The 20,406-nt window shown below is 37.8% G+C and overlaps 1 protein-coding gene across 8 annotated transcripts in view; it reads left to right on the top strand.

The window, feature by feature from the left end:
- Nucleotides 1–20,406, top strand: part of NPAS3 (neuronal PAS domain protein 3) — an 831,381-nt gene that overhangs the window by 705,678 nt on the left and 105,297 nt on the right. The window lies entirely within an intron of this gene.

A 20,406-nucleotide genomic window follows, 5' to 3' on the forward strand; every position in this document is an offset into this window, starting at 1 on the left:
TACCGTGGCTAAATGTAATGCATTTATTTATTATTCAGCAAAGTCTATGACAGAGCATTTTGAATATTAGCTTGTGCAGAATTAAAAGTATTAGGGACTTGCAGAAATCTTGGGTTTTTTTTTTTAAGCATCAGAAGGTACTTGAAAGATGTGAACAGATAAATTAAGGCTAAAAAGAAAACAGAAATGGCTACATTTTAAACTGCCTTTCTACCCTCAGTATTTAATTAGATCAATTGTATAGAGGAATGAACAGAGGTGACATTCCTCATTGGGATTCCTTCCAGGACTCTTATAGACTTTGCATTCAGAATGTTCCCATTTTCATTGTGTTGTACTGATGATAATTTAAGTATTAGGGGAAAATCCATTTATAAATTAAACAAAATGACTTGATATCCATCAGTCCCCTAGTTCATCAAGCTGTTCAAACACGGGGAAGATTGGCTGGTCGGCCTGGGTCTTCCGAGAGCGCTGGTAATTAGATCTGCGAAGGATTTATTCTTTGCTGATTGGGGCTTTAAATTAATTGAAGTTCCACATTTGTGGTTTTGTCCTTTTTGTACTTTTTTAGAGGAGATATTTCATATTCTTGTGTGGTGGAGTGCTTGGCCAAGCAGCAGTGGTTTAAATGTTAATTTTTCTCATGAGAAGTTTAAGATTTTTAATGAATCAAGGCCTGATTTGAAGTGCAAAGTTTTATTTGCTTACTTGGGAAATTATTTTTGCACTCTTCAAAGATGCTTGTACTTTCCTTGATCTGTTGTTTTAAAACAGATTCTCAATACAAAAAGCATCTTATTAGAAAGAAAAATAGAAAAACCTATCTTAAGATTAATATTAAAATAATTCAGCATACTTCCAAGAAAATAATTTGGCCTGCCTAAAAATAATCACAATATGTTTGCTCACACAGAAGGGAGAAAACATATTTGCCTCTTTTGTAAATATTTTAATTCCATCTAGAACCAATCCATGTTTCCTCACTGAAGTTAACTGTAGCTTCTAGGGCATTCATTATTCCGTAGTATTGGTGATCAGCCTCCAACAAGCCCTACATATGAGAAAAGAGAGTATCTAAGACTATTCTTGACTATTCTTTACCCTTTAAAAATGAAAATAATTTTGTTCAGGATGGAAGTCATATATTCTTATACCATAGTTCACTGACTTTACTGAATAGATGTGTCAGTGAGATAATTGGAATTGTTTTTTTAGTCAATAGAATGTTCATATCTGGGCATATTTGAGAAGCAGCACGTGAAAATAGTTTTCTACTCTTTCATCCTGAAGCTGGATTGGGGGAACCTTGATTCCCCATCACTCAAACATGCAATGTAGAAGAATTTAAGTTTACAAGACTTTGTATGAAGGAAGGCCTTGGAAAGAATCACGAACTCTCAAGTTGAGAAGGATCTTTGTAATCCTTTAACCTACCCTCCAACATATACAGCCAATCCTCTATAGCAAAAACAACAGGTAATCTTTCTAGTCCCTGACCCTGATAGGAAGGTCGTGGATTTGTAAGGCTTCCCACTCCATTGTAGAGCAGTTCCAATAGTTACTCCAGCTACGGAGCCAAAATCTACTTTGCTGCAACTTCTCTCCACTGATCCAAGGTCTGCCCTCTAGGACCACACTTATTTAAGAGGCTGTGATAGGGAAGAAGGAGTAAAGCCTCCCTTTCTTCCCCTTTTCAAGTTAAACAGTGCTAATTCCACATCTATCATTCAAGGGGGCATTCCTAGGAGCCTTACCAGTCTAACATCCTGCCCTGGCTGTGCTTCTGCTGATTGGTGACCCTCTAAAAGTGTGGTTCAGAGAACTGAGCATAGCCCACTAGATGTATCCTGACTAGTACAAAGCAGTGTAAACTATTATATTTCTGTTAATGCAGCCTAAGGTTCAATTAGATCCTCTTGGAAGCCAAGTCACCCTCTCCATTCATGTGGAGTTTGATGTCTCTCCACATGCACACTGAGGGTGAGACTTGGGGAGAAAAGCCACAACCTATAAACCAGTTCTACTAGAGTATCCTAGGCTAAAGTCAAAAGAAAATGGTAGACCCAAATAAATATTTTAATATCAGAACTCTTGATAAGTCCCATGCCTTCTATGAAGCACTCATATGCATAAAACAACTCCAGGTACATGGTTAAAATCAGTTCTCACCTATTAATTCTGGTTACTAAGAGAATAGATATTCCCTTCAACTGTTACCTTTAAAGGTACTCTATCGTTTAACATTGAAGTGTAATTGAAAGGCACTAAAAATTTACTTAGGTTTCCTTCCTCTGCCTTCACCAGCCTTCCTTTAGGCATCCTCACTAGTGAAACTGAAAACTCTGCTTTCCGCATCACTTAACTTGGGCTCATGAGTGACACTCACATAAGAGGAGGCTCTCTCTTCCTTGATGGCGAGTGTGGCTCTCACCAGTAAAGAACATTAAGCTACCTTAGCCTTAAAAAGTCTGTAGTGTTGGTTATTTGCAATCTTTGGCTTTAAAAAGCAATGAGATTGACTGCTCAAATACTGAAAACCAGCATAGGGTGCTACCTTGAACGAAATATCTTCACTAATGCAGATGATCGCTCCAAGGGAATTACTTAAAAAGTTCATGTCAGGCACTACATCCCAAAGCTGCTTATGTTTCCTAAAAGCTGAAAGAATTTTAACAAGATTTCTTAATTCTTAATAACATGAAGGAACATTTTTGAGGACTGTTGTTCATTGTATCATAATCTCTTAAACTCAGATAAAACACAGATTCTTTTTTAAATAGTGGTGTAATTTAGTTGGAAAGGGGATATCGATATATGGTTATTATGAAAATGAAAGGACTAGTAGGTATGGAATTTTTCAGAAGCACTGATGTGTTCAGCATAGCATTACTAAATGACTGAAATCTAAATAACATTTGGCATTATAATCAAAGGAAATAAGTGACTAAAGCAGTGTAAGAGCCAGCGATACTGTGCCGTTAATAGGAATTCTATTTCTTTGAACTGCCAGCCTGAGATTGTCTTGACTCAGTCTCAAGATACAGGGGGCAGGGAAAAAGATCTGTTGACGGGGCAGCAAGCCCAAATACATATTTTGTTAGTATCAACATTTATTAATAGTTTAGTAAATATATTATTTCCCTTAGAGAAATCTTAAGTCAGCCACGAGAAAAATAAATGGGTGGCCTTGTTTAAAAACTTATAAAGTTCTAGGGTGCCTGTTTAAGGGTTGATTTCAACATTTTGGAAAAGACTGCTCTTTGCTATTCTGTAGGCTCCTCTGGCTTGGGGAGCAGAGAACCTCCAAACATGCCATTTAGATGGGCCATTTTCTTTTTGTAGATCTGCTTGTGTCCTTTCATTATTCTTAATGATTCTATAATCTTGGGATTATGAGTGCTAGCCTCATCTTTTTCATAAATTTCAATAACTTTTAAATGCTTAGTAAACAGAAAAACAGCTCTTCAAGAAATCCTGGAGGAACTTTAAAAAAGTCTCCCTATTTTGAAGGCAAAGAATATTCCTTAAGTTAGATCATAAAATTATTGTGCTTTTACTCCTTCTTCCTTCTTAATGAAAGTTTTTTTTCAATTATAAAATTAATTCATGTTTCTTGTGAAAAATTCAGAGAACACAAAAAACAAGGAATAAAGCCCAATAAACATTCCACTACCTAGAAATAACCACTATTCATATATGTACTCTACATATACTCCTAGATTTTGTTTCCCATACGTGTGGAGGTTTGTGGCAAGGTTTTTTTTGTAATTTTTTCCTAAAATAAGATTATAACATACATGCTTCTGGTAACCTGCTTTTTCATTTAACCTCACAGGCATCTTTGTCTATCACGTTTCTCCCTTTAAGATAAAATTCTGTTTCTGTCTCCAGTGACACTGAGGACCACTGTCAGGAGGAACACACCTGGGCCCTGCTTTGGAGGGAATTCAGCCAGGACAAGGGCTTCTTGCAGCTTATTGAATGGGTGTGAGCTCAGAGAGGGAGAAATCAATACTGCACCAGATCTAGACAATTTACCAAAGTGCATGAGGCATTATTTTGGGGGAAGAATAACTATTGCCTAGAATACAGGTTATCATGTTTTGCCTAAAGGTTCAGAGAGACTCTAGCCTGTTTTGTGGGATTAAGGTAATCATTATGGTAGTATGATCTTTATGCTATAACAGCTACTCTATGTCCTGAATATGTTAAAGGCAAGAAAAATTGGAACAGTAGAGTACTTGCCTAAATGGACATAATCTTCATTTTCTACTTATACCTCTATGCTGTGGTAAATTTGATCAACACCTAATTCTACAGAAACAGGAACTTAATTCCTCTGACTTTATTAGATGATTTTCACAATAAGTGATATAATTAGAGGAACAAATGTTTAGGAATAACAATAAAGAATGTAAAAATTTATGTGAGGGTCAGATCAACATTTTGTTTTAAAAACTGCTGGGATATGAGATGCACTTATACTGCTATGGGTGAATTATTTACCATCTGGTATACAGTTGGAAGAAGGGGACTTATTTAGGTTTGTTGTTGTTTTGGGGGTTTTCTTGGTATCGGTTCAAGTTTCCTATCGATGAACTGAATTTAGAAGTTAGGCAAGGGAAACCAGCTTACTAACCCCACATCCAACCCCAGTCCCCAGACAATGTGACTGTATCTACAGCACTTTCTGCTGTACTGCAAATGTCAAACAGAAGGTGTAATGGATTTAATATTAGCGCTGGCCAAGGTGTTGAGGGAGCTGTTAATAATGTCACTCCAGTTATTGATCTGAAGCCTTTAAAAATCAGAGAAAAGTGAGAGATCCCCTACTGGGGAAAGGCATACAGTGACTGGTTTTTATTGCCAATATATTTCTACATATAGAGTGGCAACTTTCTGGAATTATGTTATCACCATTAATCTCTGTGAGATTTTTGGAGTCATTATATGGTAAGATAATATCGTGGAGACTGCTCAGCATGCTAATTCTAAAATATTGGGTCAAGTTTTTAAGACATACATGGGGCTTAAAAACTTGCAGTGGTGACTACAGCATTCAGACAAGCTGCCAAATGATAGGTTCGTTAGTACTAGATTTATTACTTGAAGTTGTACACAACAAACTATATAGTCGCTAGGATTAGCTGTACTCTACTTTTATCTTTCTAAAACTCTGAATATAAACTGTGTACTGACTAATGTGAGATAGAAATGGATCTCATTCTTACAATTAGTGTACCTTTTCAGGAAACTGCTAATCCTTCAATCTGAATGACAGTTTGTATGCAATGAAATTCTGCTTTCCTTGGTCTCCAACTAATAAATGAAATTAAAATGTTTAATTTATGTTGAATGTTTATCAAACCGTAAACACATTTAATTCCTTTCCATATTCATATAATATACAAAAAGATAAATCCATCAGATAACGCACCACAGTGATCTCTGATGGATTGAATTGAAATGTGTCTCCGCTGGGGCTGTAGCAATGATCTGGACAAGTTCATGATGCCCCCAAACCAGCCGACTCCTGTTAATACGCAGGTACACATGTATGTGACAAATCTAATAGTCAGAAAGCAGCCTAAGAAAAACTAATCTTTTCGTAAGCCAAAGAGATCATAATTTAGGTATAAACTCAGCTCTTATCCAAAAATTATATATCTTCCTCAACTGTTTCATTGTTATTTTGAAATGAAATAGAAATTATCTTCTTGCCAACCCTAATGAACATGATGCATATACTCCAAAAACAACCAGTTCTCTTACAAAGTAAGAATGATTATTTTGCCCCCAAAAGCTACCTTGATGCAGCACTATTTTTTCCTGAGGAAAGTAGGCTATTTTTTTAAATGTCACCTTTATCCCCAGCTATATTTTTCAAGGTCACCTGGAACTACCACAGAAGGGAAAAATACTTTCCACTGCTCTCTTCTGGTATGCAAGGCCTAGGCACACTTATCACCTTAATTTGTGTATGATCACACTTTGGTGTGCTTGTCTGTGTATGACGAGAACATTTGCAAAGCAACCATTTACTCCTAGACTCTTGCCTAAAAGGGCTAAAATAAATAAGATAAAATCTCTTCTTCCCACCAGGCTCTCCTGGCCCAGTACCTGAGCTCTGCCCTGCCAAGCCAGTTCCCAGAACGCATAGCTGCAGCCCCAGGCATCCTTTGGGACCTAACACCTTGACCCATGAAAATCAGCATTGGTGATTCACTTAGCTACAGAAGGGCAGCCTCCCTTTCATTCCCAGAAGAAATGATGTATCTCAGCATAGTTCTGCATACCATTCATTCTGAAACTAACTTTCCCTTTCAAAATTTAGATCACAGAGGTTACACCTCAAACAAGCACAGCTTTTATATAAATTAATATAATGGTATTTACAGGGTAGCAAATGTTTTGTTCAATAATAGATGTATAGGTCTCTTATCAAAATATACAATAGGTTCACTCAAGTTTATATGTACCATTCCCCCCCCACCCTTCTATTGAAGGCTTAGAAAATCAATTTTTTAAACCCATTATTTTTAAGTTTTTTAATATAGCTCTCTAGATCATAATTTTGACTTCCGTTTATCTATAGTGATAAGGGGAACATTTTTAGAGTTTCTAAAATGAAACCCAAGGCAAGTTGTTAATGATGACCTATTCTTCCCCATTTCAAAAAAAATGTGGCTGTCTTTGTCATTAGATAATTAAAAGTTATAGATTCTATTTCTATAGCTCTTGCCTTGAACAAAACACAAGTTATTTGCTTTTAATACATACCATTGCACAGAAATTTCATCCTTGTCCAAATTATACCATTCTGAATTCTTCATCTGCACTAAACAGCAGACGTACAAAGGATCAGTTACCTGGCATTGACTGAGCTTTGCAGGGTGCACAGATCGGAAGAGGCAGAACTGGCTGGAAACCATTGCCACCCCTAGTGAGCAATTTACTCATGATTGCTTGGGGAAAATACTGGAAATATTGCTTCTGTGTAAAGTTTGCAACTTCCAGTTGTCAGCTCTTTGCCAAGCAGTTATTCCCAAGTATAGCTTTAGCAGCAAAGCTTACTCAGGCCACTGTGATAATGGTTGGCATTCATATCTTACTCAGTATATGCAGAGCACAGAAACCACTAATTATAGGAGTTAATTCACACCATAGCCCTCTGAGGCAGGTCAGTGTGATACCCTCGTTTTACAGCTGGGGAAAAAAGTGATGGAAATTCTAAGTGGCTTGCCACAAGCCACACCATTTAGTTTAGCAGCCAAGATTAGACTAAAGAGTTCAATGTTAGGGTTCGAGTAGGTGGGAAGCTTAGGAACTAGATGGAGAAAGGAAATAGGACCCTGCTAGGAATCAAACCAGCGGAATGTTCTCCAAGGGGATTCTGAAGTCCAGAGAGAAACCTAACTATCCCCTTATGCACATATTTCACTTGGCTAAAACATCTTTTTTTTAAAATATAGTCTCTTGCTTGGGACTAAAATCTATCCAATCCTTTTCTTCACTTTCATCCCTACACTGATACTCATACCACCGTGAACAGTAACTAGCATCTGAATAAATTACAGGCAGACTTCAACCCCGAGTGCCATGGTCCACAGTAGCCTCCGGCCTCCCAGCCAGGAGCACAGCCACGATTGCCTCTGCACGCTTGGCCTCTGCTCTGTGTCGGCCAATGCTGGGCCACACTGCGCAGTCTCTCCGCGCTCTTCCTTGCAGGGCCAGTCCGCCAAGGCAAGTGTGGGGTGGAGGAAGAGCAATGGTGTCCATCCTGAGGTAGACGTATACTCCTGGAGGCATCCACTCATGAAACACAGTCATGGCTTTTTATTAATAGGACCCACGGGAAACATTGCCCATCTTCTATTAGTTGACAAAATTAGCTTGAAAAGAGTGAAGAACTTGTCTTTTCTCTAGTTGTTATTAACTGGAGTGAATTTACATTCAAGATCCAGGCTCACTTGATAACAGGGATTGTGTGGATGATTCAACACAAATATGTCTGCCATGTGTCAGACATTAAACACTGAGGAAACCGAGAGCTCCCGGCCTCCCAGGAACTGACCATCACGTGAGGGGGACAGATGATTGACCCACTGCAGGAGTGTGGTGATGACGATCAGGGCACCATGGTGTAAGGAGGATGGCACTGTAGCACAAGCCGCTGCTGCTACCAGAGAAACTAACCGCCCAGAAATACAGCTTCTTTGGGAATAAGGTGCTTTGACATGCCGAGACATATATAGATCATGACGACTATCAGGGTTGCTGATGAATATCATCAAGGGTTTTTTTGTTTGCTTTTTGTTCATTTATTTAACTAGCCCAAAAACTGCCTAACACGGTGCTTGTTGCATGACAGGTTTACAGAAACTTAGTTCCTCTGACTGTTGCTCTTTCTGACTCTGTTGAGAGGTGCCCCTCAACAGCTTCCCTTCCACTTACGGGGCAGATTTCACTAACTGAAATTCAGGAAATCCTAGCTTTGGAAAACTGTACTGACTCTTTTAGTTTTGTCTACTTGAGGTGTAACTTGTTGCAAATATCTAATAACATTAATGATACATTAATGGTTTTCATAATGTTTTACCTGCATGTTCCAGTTACAACAAGAGGCATTTATGAGTGATTTATTTCTCAAAATGACCCTATACCAAGATTAGAGGTGGCAAAGAACTTGCCCCACACTTGAACTCAGGCCATGTCTTTGTTTCGAGCACTTTACTATTAACAGGTGCTTACTGAGAACATGAGAGGTAGATGTGACACCTGCCCTTAGGAAACTGGTTATCAGCAGAAGATGTATACACAGTCAGCAACACAAGAAGAAAGATAGGGTTGCAATCCTCAATTGTGGCTGTATGTGGCAAGTAGTATAAGAAATCAGGGAGTGGCTCAATGATTGTAGGCAGGCTTCAAAGAGGAGGGGTGAGTTACATGCCCTGCATGAAAATTAACATAAGAGCAAAGAGGTAGAGGCTCATCCCAACAGCACAGTGGGAGGGAGCAGCTGAGTTTGGGAGGCCGGAAGGAGCCCCATCTTCCTCACTGAAGCAAAGGTCCGTACTTTTCTCAGACAGGGCCAGATCAGGGAGGAGCTGGGCTGCCAGGGTGAAGCATCTGAGATCTGTGTGATAAGTTCTGAGTATGACTCACTGAAGAGTAAAGTGACCCAATGAAAATATTATTTCATCACTTATAAATATGAAGAAAATCTCAAATTTACAAGGAACCTCCCTGAGGATCATATCATCTTAATACAACTACCCAGAGCTTCCTGAATCCCTTGTGCAACACCACTGCTAACAGTCATTGATGCTCACGTGTGTCAGGCACTCTGCTGAGTCTGCTGTATGCACCACCTCATTCATTCCTTGCAGAATACTATGAAGATGATACCATTATTTTTCCCATTTTACAGATGAACTAAGAAAAGAACAATTAAAAAAAACTTATAAAAGTCATACAAAAGCTAGTAGATGGAGAGACTAGAATTTGAACCCAAGCAGCCTGGCCCCAGAGCCTCCACTCTTCATCCATCCTCCAATGTGCTTCTCAGCAGCCCAAGGGAAACAGCTGTCCAACCCCTGCCTGAGACCACCAGCTGGGGCGCTCTCCACCCTCCCTAGGCAACTCTGATTAGTTGAGTAGTCTTCCCTACAGTATAGGTAACTTTGGTTCACTGGACTTCGTACTGAATCCTTTATTTTTGCAAGAATGTATACAGGATGGGTTAAACAGGGAAGACTGGAAACAAAAGAAATCACAGTCCCCTTAAGGGACTATTTCTGTAACCCAGAGTGAGTAGACCTTCAGAAGAAGAATTTTTCAGAGGCCTTGCAAAGGAAAAAAATGACAATTTGGAATTAAGATAATATTTAGAAAAAGGCAAAAGTAGACCTTGTGATCAGTCTTTAGCCAGGGGCTAATGTTTAACACTGTAAAAATTATGCAAGTCTTAAGCTTTCACACATGATTAGAATTGATGATGCCACATGTCCACTCTTACTTTTTTATCAATTGATAATAAAACCTGGAAAATTTTGAAAATTACATATGCTATTGATGATGAAATATTAATATGTAAATTCCCTTAGGGTTCAAAGCTGTTCCTCTCTATGTTTTATTCAGGTATATCGTGTGCCTTTGGTAAAATGTCAGTGTTCTGGTCAGAGCCTGTAACTTGTCAGGGGTACCCTTTCTAAATAAAAACGCCAGTAAGGGCATTGATAACATTGACAGCAACTCTCCTGTGCACCTGTGTCCAGCCATCTCTTTATTAAAGATGATGTTAGAGTGGGATCAGAAGTATCTGTTGATCCCCCAAATTACTGTTAGTCAAAATTAGGTAGAAATTGATTGAATTGGTATTAAAATTGAATGAAAAATTCAACCAATACTTAGGGAAATACTTTCCAGTTCATGAAAGTAATATACAAGTTTAATAATATCTATAGTTGCATATCTGTAGTTTAGATATGGAAAACATTCATTTCTTTACTCATGCAGCCATTTATATTGCATGTGCATGAGCCAGGCTCTGTCCTGGATCCTGGGATGTAGTAGTTACCAGAGATGTCCCTGCTCTCACAGAACTTATAGTCATACAAGCCACCTCTTTCAAAGGATTTCTGTTGAAAGATTCAGTTAACAGAGGTCTCCATTTTATAAACACTGGGTAAATGTGTATATCATCAGTTTGTAATGGACCAGTTGGTCTTCTCTGCTTTCTAAAACGCACAGCTGACAAAGTCTAAGCCAGAACTTCCAAAATGTTTCTTATCATAACGCCCTAGAAGATGCTCTTTGAAAAAAGAGTGTCCCAGTTAAATAGCATAGGAAAAAGCTTGGTAGCACATCCTTTCATTGGAATTAACGATGAATGCTAACAGTGAAAATTTGAAATTTGTGTGAGATCAATAAATGTATTCATTTTTTAAAAAACTTGCCTTTTCCAGTTTGTTTGACTATGGGAAAAAAAATTTTTTAAGAGAAACTCTTACTCCTGATGCACGTGAGCAAGCACTATACATGCTCTTGTTTCTGCTAGCTGGGTGCCACTCCCTTCTTCCAAGACCCTCCTAATGCAAGCAGAGTCACAGGCCGGCCACTCAGCTCAGAGGTTCAGTATTCCAGTTCCTTTGGTAGATCTTCCATATTTCTCATCAGTCCTCGGGGTGCCCTTCCTAAAAGTGATCTCTTAGATGTATCCGGTAACTAACTGAAAAGTTTTAAGACAAGAGCTGTCAGATCCAAGTTCCAGTTTTTAGTGCAACCCTGCGCTTTGATCTACAGGCTCTCACATCCCTTTTTCACCTTGTCCTCTCTGTTCTACGTTTGCATAGGTAGAACACAAAAGTCTCTGGTTTTCCATCCATGACAGCCATACACCCATAGATTCTAGTTCGCTACCCAGAGAAGTGTGGTGGTGGTAGCCAGTTACTAGGTTGTATTCTCTTATTTAATTAAACTGTGCTGCCAATATTAGAGATTTTTAAAATCTGCATTCTGGTTAACTTGCAGCTTATCTTAATAATTGAATTGACTACATGTGAAGATGACAATCCTGACCCAAATTTTTAGGACACAGTCCTTACACTATTTCTGTATCAGTTGCAAATATGTAAGTGCATAGGGCCTTGGAACCAGACAGCCTGCATTCATATATTTACCTCCTGGCTCTGTCGCTTACTATATATGTGACCTTGAGCAAGTTAATTAACTTATATGTGCCTCAGTTTCCCCATTATAAATTTTTAGCCCTCTGGTCTTGATTAAAGCATAGTATAAGAATGATCACCTGTTGATTTTATCTTCAAATGGCTTAATATATACTAACATATCTTACAAGGGTATTATGAGTTAATACATGTAAAATGCTTACAACAGTGGTATAACACATAGTCGATGTTCAATTAGTATTATCATTAATTCTGTTGAGTTAAGCATTCTCTTAGAACCAAGTTCATTCCTTATGAACAGGCTCCGGAGGATAGGTGACAGGAGGTTGACACCTATGCATGAAAAGCTTGAATTGGGGCTTCACTGACACTGCTCCAGATTAAGGGGCCCAGATTCTACAGTATCACAATACCCAAAATGTGTGTTTTTGAAAATACACACATACACCCTAAATGGAGTCCTTTTGTAAAGATTCCATTTAAGGGAAAATATGCTTTTAGAAGTAAATAATTTACATTTCTCAAACCTCTGTACTACATAGATTCTGTTTTGTAAATTCACATTTTTGTATACTCAGTTGTCTTAAAGCTTAGCTTTAGACTTAGCTCAGTTGTCTTAATTCTTATTCTCAGAGGTCCGTCCCACTGTTCCTAGATTCTGCACACTAAGATATGCCTGCTGACTTTCCTTTTTCTAACACTATCTTGGAGCCTGGCCAGTTCCACTTTGGAATAGACCTTGACGTTGGTCTCCAAGGGTTTGAAGCTTCTAGCCTGGCCTATTAAATTGTGTTCTGCTCATGACCCAATGATTTAGCTGGTGAATAGCACATACGATGTATTTGACTGATATTTTCCCTTTATCCAGCTGGGCTATTGTGATGTGGCCACAGCAACAACATGGATTACGTTCCACAAAAGACTAAAGCAATCCAGCATTCAATGTTAGGTCTCCACAACCTAAGGCTCCTTTTACTATCAAATCAGCTTTCATGTAGCATTCTGGTCTGTGCTGGAGAGGGGGGTGGGAGTACTCAGTATTGGTTTGAACTTTAAATGAATCAATTTATTTTATGCAGGAGGACTTCAGTTCATCACTAATCCTGAGAATTAAAGTGAATGTAGATCTGGTGGAATGCTTTGTAAAGGCAAGAGAGATGCCCAGATGCCCTGGCCATAGGTGCTATATATGGACTTAAATAAATAAATTAAGAAACTCATTTCACATAGGCCACCAAGCAGTCATGAGATGTTAATGACTTTTAGTCACTGCCAACCTGGACAAAATTCAAGCCAACGACCTACAGGTGAAAGGCTCTATATATCCCATTACCAATCCCCTGAGCCATCCAGTCGCCCCTGACAAGGTATTTTATCATACTGAGTACAGTGTAGTGCAATAGTCCAAATTCCTATACCATCAGAAAAGCATCTTCTATTTAAAATAAAAGAGAGTGTGTTAAAGAGAAGCACAAAACCTAGTTCCTCAAAAAAGGAGCAATTTCATTTAAAAAAAAATTTTGGAAGAAGGGATACATGAGTATATATATACATACACATATATAGTGTTGAAGGATTTTTTTTTATTTTCAATATTTTTTTCATCATATTTACTCCACTGCACATTTGATTCTGCCTCTGGATATTTAGTAAACTGGCATATTTTGGAGTTCCATTAAAAAAGTCATTAGTTTTAGTTTAACATTTATATAAAACTGATTCGTTAAACCCATGGTGCTTTCTTTCCTAGCTTGTTTTTAAGTGTCATAAATAAATGACTTAAATGTCCCACAAGACAAATGTTCTTTAATCATCTAATGCACTCATTTATCCTAAGCTTTAACCTCAGTCCTAAATTAAGTCTGTTGCAAAAATATAACTTCATCTAAAAACACCCATCAATCCTACATGGTTTTGATAAGCACATTTAAAAAACATAAACAATCAGACAGTTGTCAATCTGGGTGAAGCCCAGTCCCATTTAAGAGTTACTCACCAGCAGCCATATTTCATGCCCACACCACCAACAGATTTATAAAAGAAAATCGCTGATATTTGGGCCTTTGCTGAGACTTTATATTGTGAGATTGGGGGATGGGAGGATGGGGGATGGTTTAACAGGAATGTAAAATGAAAGGCTAGACAATAACCATTCCACATCAGATACACTGTTTTTGTTTTTGGAAAAATATTAATAATTTGACAATGCTATAAATACATGAAAATTTTATGATCACATATTTAGTAAATTGCATGTCATGCCTTTGATTAATTCTCATTTGTTCATGGTTCTAAAAATACGTCAAAGGATCTGGCTGCTCAAAGCGCCTACATGAATAATGATCACCAAAAGGTTTGGTGCAAGGAGAAACGAAGTGAAAATGTAATGAAATAAACACTTGACTAAATTGGGTACTTAATACCTCATAACTAAGAATTCACATAGTTTGGTGAAATCTTAGCTTTGACAGGTACCCAGTTTAATTCCAAATTAATTCTCATGTCTTTCATTTGCCAATGGTACCCCTTCAGTAGGGCAAAGACAATATTCCTGTTTTCCCACTGGCTCCCTTGGGTCATGCAGAATTATTACCACAGAGCCCCCTGGGGTTGTTGGATCCTACCTCCACCCCCAACTGGGGCTTTAGAATTTTTTAAAAACAGATAAGAGCATTCAGCAAATAGCTACATTGAGAATAAACTAAAAAATTATCACTAAGGCCCTTTCCTCTGCCACAATTTGTCAAATCTGCTGATAGGAAACAAATTCTATTCATAAAGATTTTATTTGGGGGGGGGTGCTCTTGTGATTTGGTAGCAATTCAATTATAGTTTTGTGAGATAGTGAGCCCGGAGAGGGAATCCAGACTGACAAGAAATATGACAAGACAGTTACAGAGTGTTTATGCAATTAAACTTTCACTGACAATACCTGCAGAATGATGAATGCGTGGGCGGAGGTATGTGAGCGCAGGCAATGCCCCACAAGTATTGCCCATTTTTCATTATTATACAACTGTTCAGATCTTTCAAGAACAGCCTGAAGTGAGGTGGAAAAGAGAGTGCTGTTCTGCAGCATGTTAACCAAATGCCTTTTTTTTTTATCCCCTCCCTCCAATGGGTCTTGATGTGCCAGGTGATAAAAGAACATCTATTTTAGAAAAATGTTTCGAAAAGATTAAGATTTACCCTGAGCTTGACATATATTAATTTTGGATACCAAAAGAGGTTTTTATTCTTTTTTCTGTCTGCAACTTTATATCACTTCCCAACTGATAGAATAGTGCATAATTAAACTGTTGAGTTATTCATTTTATGCAAGCAGGTGCAAAGGGCACTATAAAAGTAGAATTTTACTGATGGTAGATTAAGAAAGAAAGGAGAAACTTTAAATGCCTTTTGTAGAGAACCACAAAAGCTTACAGAAGAGATTAATTTGGTTGGGCAAAGTCAGTACTCTATGCCTCAGTCTTCTAAGGATGTATGAAATCAGGAAAGTTGCAGTATTTCAGAGCCCCTAAAAGACGATGTGGAGTTTCTCAGGTTAACAATCCTTACTGGGGGTCTTCATGTGAAACTGTCGGTTTTTGGTGTGATTTTGATTTTTTCAAAACAAGCATTAAAGCACCCTGAGATGTCTTAAAAAAAAAAAAAAAAAAAAAGGTTTGAGTTAATTGTGTAGACTTTATCTTGGCAAAATCAGCAGTGCCCAGAATAAAAGCTGAACTTGTAGCAAAGTGAATTCCTTTCAGAACCACAGGCTTGGATGATTCATTGTATGGAACTGGGAGAGAAAACAGTTCCAGCGTGCGGCACAAACATACAAAAGGGTTGAAGTAAAAACCACATATCTTCCCATGATATTTACAAATCTATTTAAATTAATGATATTTACTGGGGGAAAAGAAATGATATCCATCCTCCCATCATTCATTCACTGATTTTTGACCTCTAGTAAGCTGCTTTTGATAGCAAATTTATGTTTTGTTAACATTCTTATCCCTTTTGGGGACCCTAAAAATCTTAAATTTTTATGTAGAAATATTCAATTGTTATGATTAACCTCTGCTACTACTTCCTACAGTTGGGTCCCAACCCAAAGTCAGAGAGCTACAGTCACATGCCTACCTAGATGGCTGTTTTCCTGGACTGAGTTTGTGCTTCAACATTGAACTTCCACATGGCCATGTGGGGATTATTATAAATCAGACTCACATTTAGAGACTATGTTTACATGATCCCATCAATTTTGTAAATTCAGTCAAATAACTGGTCACTTCAATAGCAGCAAAACTCAGTCAACTCTATTTGTACTAGAAGTGAATTGACCAGACATTTCTACCAAAATGATCAATATAGAAATCCCACAGAAACCATGGTCTAAATATGAGTTTCTTATAATCATATCTTTTGCCAAAGAGCTGTGCCCTGTTACATCCCAAACAAAAAAAGACCTGATTTTGTCAGATGTGATTTTTAATATGCACTAAAATTGATAGTTAAAAAAATATTGTTTTCACATTACTTAGGTGTTAAAATTACACGGTAGTGTTCCTTTATTTTCAAAAACCAAACCTAATCCTGTTAATTCAAAGTGAATAACAAACAGGACTAAGACTTTTTCCCAAGTTGTTACATTTATTCAACCTGCTTGTGTTTTGTTCTTCATCATAATTATTTCCAAGTCAAATCTGCACTGATTTCCTTGCGGACCCGCGTACCTCTGACTAACTTAAAGAATTGAGCTGGGATAATTCACACAATTCCTCAGGGGTCATGTTCACTGTTTTTTTTCAAGGACATTTTTATTACAAAGCTGATGAAATTTGCATATTAATTCATTTCTTTCAATTTTTTAAGATTAAATGTTGTCAACATGTATCAGTGCATGGCTCTGACAGTGCTGATGAAATGGGTCAGTCAAGCTTGAACATTTAGAGTAATGCAGCCATCTGCAACCCCCTCGCCCCTTGTGGAGTTTTGTGCTACCATTGCAACTTGATTAAAAAAAGTTTTATTCAACGCAGGATATTAAAACATTATCTAAGAAATGATATGTGTTAGTCTTTCCATTTACTCAGAAAGTGAATTTGACAATAAAATGGATCTAAGGAGATCCTTGCTGATTTGGAGTTAGTGTTCTGTCAGCCTTAATTAAACTACAGCCAAAAACAGCCCCCCAAAAAGTTTAAACTTTGGTGAAAGGAACTTAGGAGGGAACTTGAGTTTAATGTTTCCTCTCCTGGTATGATTTAGTAGTCAGAGGAACTCTTCCCATTCATATCCTAGGCGAGATGCGAGAATGGGGAGAGCTGATGGAATGTCAAAGATCTGCTGTTACTTATTTCCTGGTGTCCTCAGAGGTAGCCCTGCCCTTTATTTTATACATGGCTAACAAACATGAACATTCGTTAGTCAGATCTAAAGCCTTCACAAAATGGTTCCAGTGTTTATATGGAGATCTTTGTTTTTGTCTATATTCCTACCTCGCACATTAAGCTATATTGATTTATCCAGTTTCCTTACAGTCAAAACACATACTTCCATCAGACACTCTCAAACAGCAAGACCAGCTAAATGAGAAATGCCTTCAAATGTTACATTGCCCTTCTATGTGAGCCCTGATGGCTTTTCCAGACCATTTATTTCTATGTGCCTGCTTTTGGGTAGAAGCCTCTTTGTGACATACACGATGCCTTTAAAAAATTCTAAAGGCCTTGCAAAGAAAAAAACTTGCCTGGCTGTTGAGTTGGCGTAGCAAGGAACCCAACCACCACATCACTTCTTTCTGGCCATACAACTAACTGAAGTACCTCCGCATCATAAAAAGTCACCTCCTGTACCTTGAGGTTCGTCTTTCGGGAAGACCTCACAGAACCACATGACCCAACTTTTCAACTCCTATCTCTGCTTGCAGATGGTCACCTCTAGGGAGCCTCTGTGATAATTCGCAGTATTTTTTAAGGTATTTTCATTGAATATAATTTATAGGTAAATCTGGTCATATGCTAACCACATTAGAGACTCTGATTTTCAAGGTCGTTACTCTTTAACAATACATGTTCAGTATTTAATCCCCAGTTGGAGCATTGTTTAATATGTGTACAATACCATTAGCTTAAAAAGTTTGTTTCCCAGGATGAAAAGAAATACACTGTCTAGTATGAAGAGAACAATAGAAAAAGGTAGTCTCAGAGTGGTTTTTTCTTGATTTTGAATTAAACTCCAAAACTCATATTGGATTGAAAAATCAAAATCAGACTTCACATTGTCGAGTTGGAAAATGTCAGATATGAAATATTTAAACTGTGGAATACAGTCTCCGACTTTGGGTTATAAAACTTTAATTTTGTGAGTAGGTAGCACTCCAATAGTTCAATATTTTTAATTCTACAAATCCATGTTTATTAACTTTCAAGGTTTAAACAGTATCACCAAGTCTATTGAAACTAAATTATTCTGACTTGTGAGAGCTATAGGGTAGCTATAATTTGTTTTCTATTTCTACGTAAGTGACAAAGACAAAAGAAAGAACAAATAAAAGGAATTGATTGCCACAACAATCCCTTTTTATGCTTTCTAAAATGACCTAAAACTTTAGGTGATCATTAAAGCAAAGATTTGAGCCTGCACAGCGCTAACTGTGGAGTTTTCCTGTAAAAGTCAGGCGGCGCTTAATGTGGGGGGTACCCTATGTCATTAAACAATGGCTTCCATTATATTACTGTTGAGAAATTAACTATATTCCTCTCCAAGGAGAAATATTACTTGCTTTTCATCTCCTTATTTAGGAAATAGGAACTAGGTATCCTTATACCAATTTTGAAAACCTCTACCTTGATGTCATAGTTGCGAATAGCAGTAATAACTTTTCATCTTCCTCCACTTAGTACTCTTTTCTTGTGACTCCCCAATTGTTTTTTCCCTATTCCTAGTGATTATCTGTCACTGTTCATTTGTTAATTTATTTTTTCAGCATTTTCTTAACACCTACTATGTGCTAAGTAAATGAAAGAAATCCTTTAATGAGACAATTGTGGCATCTTAAAAAGAACGCTAGGCTAGAAGAGAAACCCACATTCCCTTCCCGGTTCCGTCTTGACCAGCTGGCTTGCCTTAAGCATGTATTTAAACACTTTCAGCCACCTTCCTCGCCCACAAAATGAAACCGGTATTTACTCACTGGGTTGTTGGGGCCATCAAAAGACATAATAAATATGAAAGTGCTTTAAAAAACATGAAGTGTTTTATTTAAACCGCTCAGTAGGGTAACACGCTTGGTAAATAGTGCAGCATAACTCTTTGGAGGTTATCTTGTGATTTTTATGTTTTTGTAGGTGAATAGCAGTCTCTTGGATTTTTATACTCTAATATCATATCCATAGCAGCTGCTGTTGACTTCAACATCCAAGTTAGATTATCCAACACAGCTTTGATGAAATTCATTCCTCCACCTAACTTAATCTGTATGTAATTTAGTTTGCTGCCAGGGAAGGAAAGTACATTTGCTGTAAACCCAAACTCCTGGTTGCTAGCAAGAAAATTCAGTATCTTTTGTTTATTGCTTTTGTTTCATATATAATGTATATGACTTCACAATGATTTGTTCAGGGAAGAGAAGTTGAGGAGCTATCCTTGCATCTAGAATCTGCTGAACATGCGCTACAAAAGCATTGCCTGCTTCTGATTACCCAAATCAACTTGGAACACCAAGTCACTCTCCTAAGGGCTATTTTCTCTGCACATTTATGAGCTACCAGTCCCTGCTGCTTTTTTAACGATACATTCAGTGATGGGTCTTTTCTGGGCTTTACAAAGCCTTTTCTTCCACTTTGTGTGCCCATACCCAGCTACTGCTACCTGTTGGCCTATTCTGGATCTGAAGTTCTCCAGCTTTAGAGTACAGGAGAATCTTGCCCGAAGTTAAGATTCTCATCACCACCCTGGGTATCCAGTGCCTGGTTACATGGCTGAGACTTTTCCGAGCCATCTTTGTCATCTAAATGCTCTGCTTCCCATGTCCATCAGACAGCAATCCTGTTAAAATTCAAGGTGGAATTTGCCCCCAGGCAGCTGGAACTCACAGCCAGAACTTAATACAGCAGAGAAGAGTATCATCCAGGGGTTAGCTGAACTTTTGTTCTGGATTGGGGAGATCACAAGTTAAGTTGAACAGGTTTTGAATGATTTATTCTCCAAATCAGAAAAAACGTGTCTTCATTTTTTTGACATACAATTTAAGTGTGAAGGATAGGGAGAACTTGGGGGCAACGTGTTTTTGGCACCAATACATATAAAAGTTCAGTCTTTAATAATATGTTAGTTAATAAGCAACTAACCTATCTCCAAAAATAACCAGATCAGATTGAACCTTGAATCAGTCATTTCAAGCAGCGATGGTACCGTAAACTGATACCCAGGATGACTGACAAGTGTGCCTTAAAGTTGTAACCTATCCACTGTCTTACTAAAACTTCATAAAGAATTACACATTCATGTTTATCAAAAACAATTTTCTTCCTTTTTCCCAATAATATACAGACTTTAATATGTGGATCTATTAATGGTGGCCACTGAGATTTTAATGAGAGACTAGTAAACTTGTCAAAAAATTGTGTAGTAAGTTCTTCATCCTAGCATAGGCAGGGTAATTGGGCACTGTGGGGTTTTTTCTCCTCGATGTGTCCTTCTCTCAAATGGCTACAATTATGAT

The sequence above is a fragment of the Eulemur rufifrons genome, chromosome 2 (assembly GCF_041146395.1).
Source record: "Eulemur rufifrons isolate Redbay chromosome 2, OSU_ERuf_1, whole genome shotgun sequence".
In the NCBI taxonomy this organism is placed as follows: domain Eukaryota; kingdom Metazoa; phylum Chordata; class Mammalia; order Primates; family Lemuridae; genus Eulemur; species Eulemur rufifrons.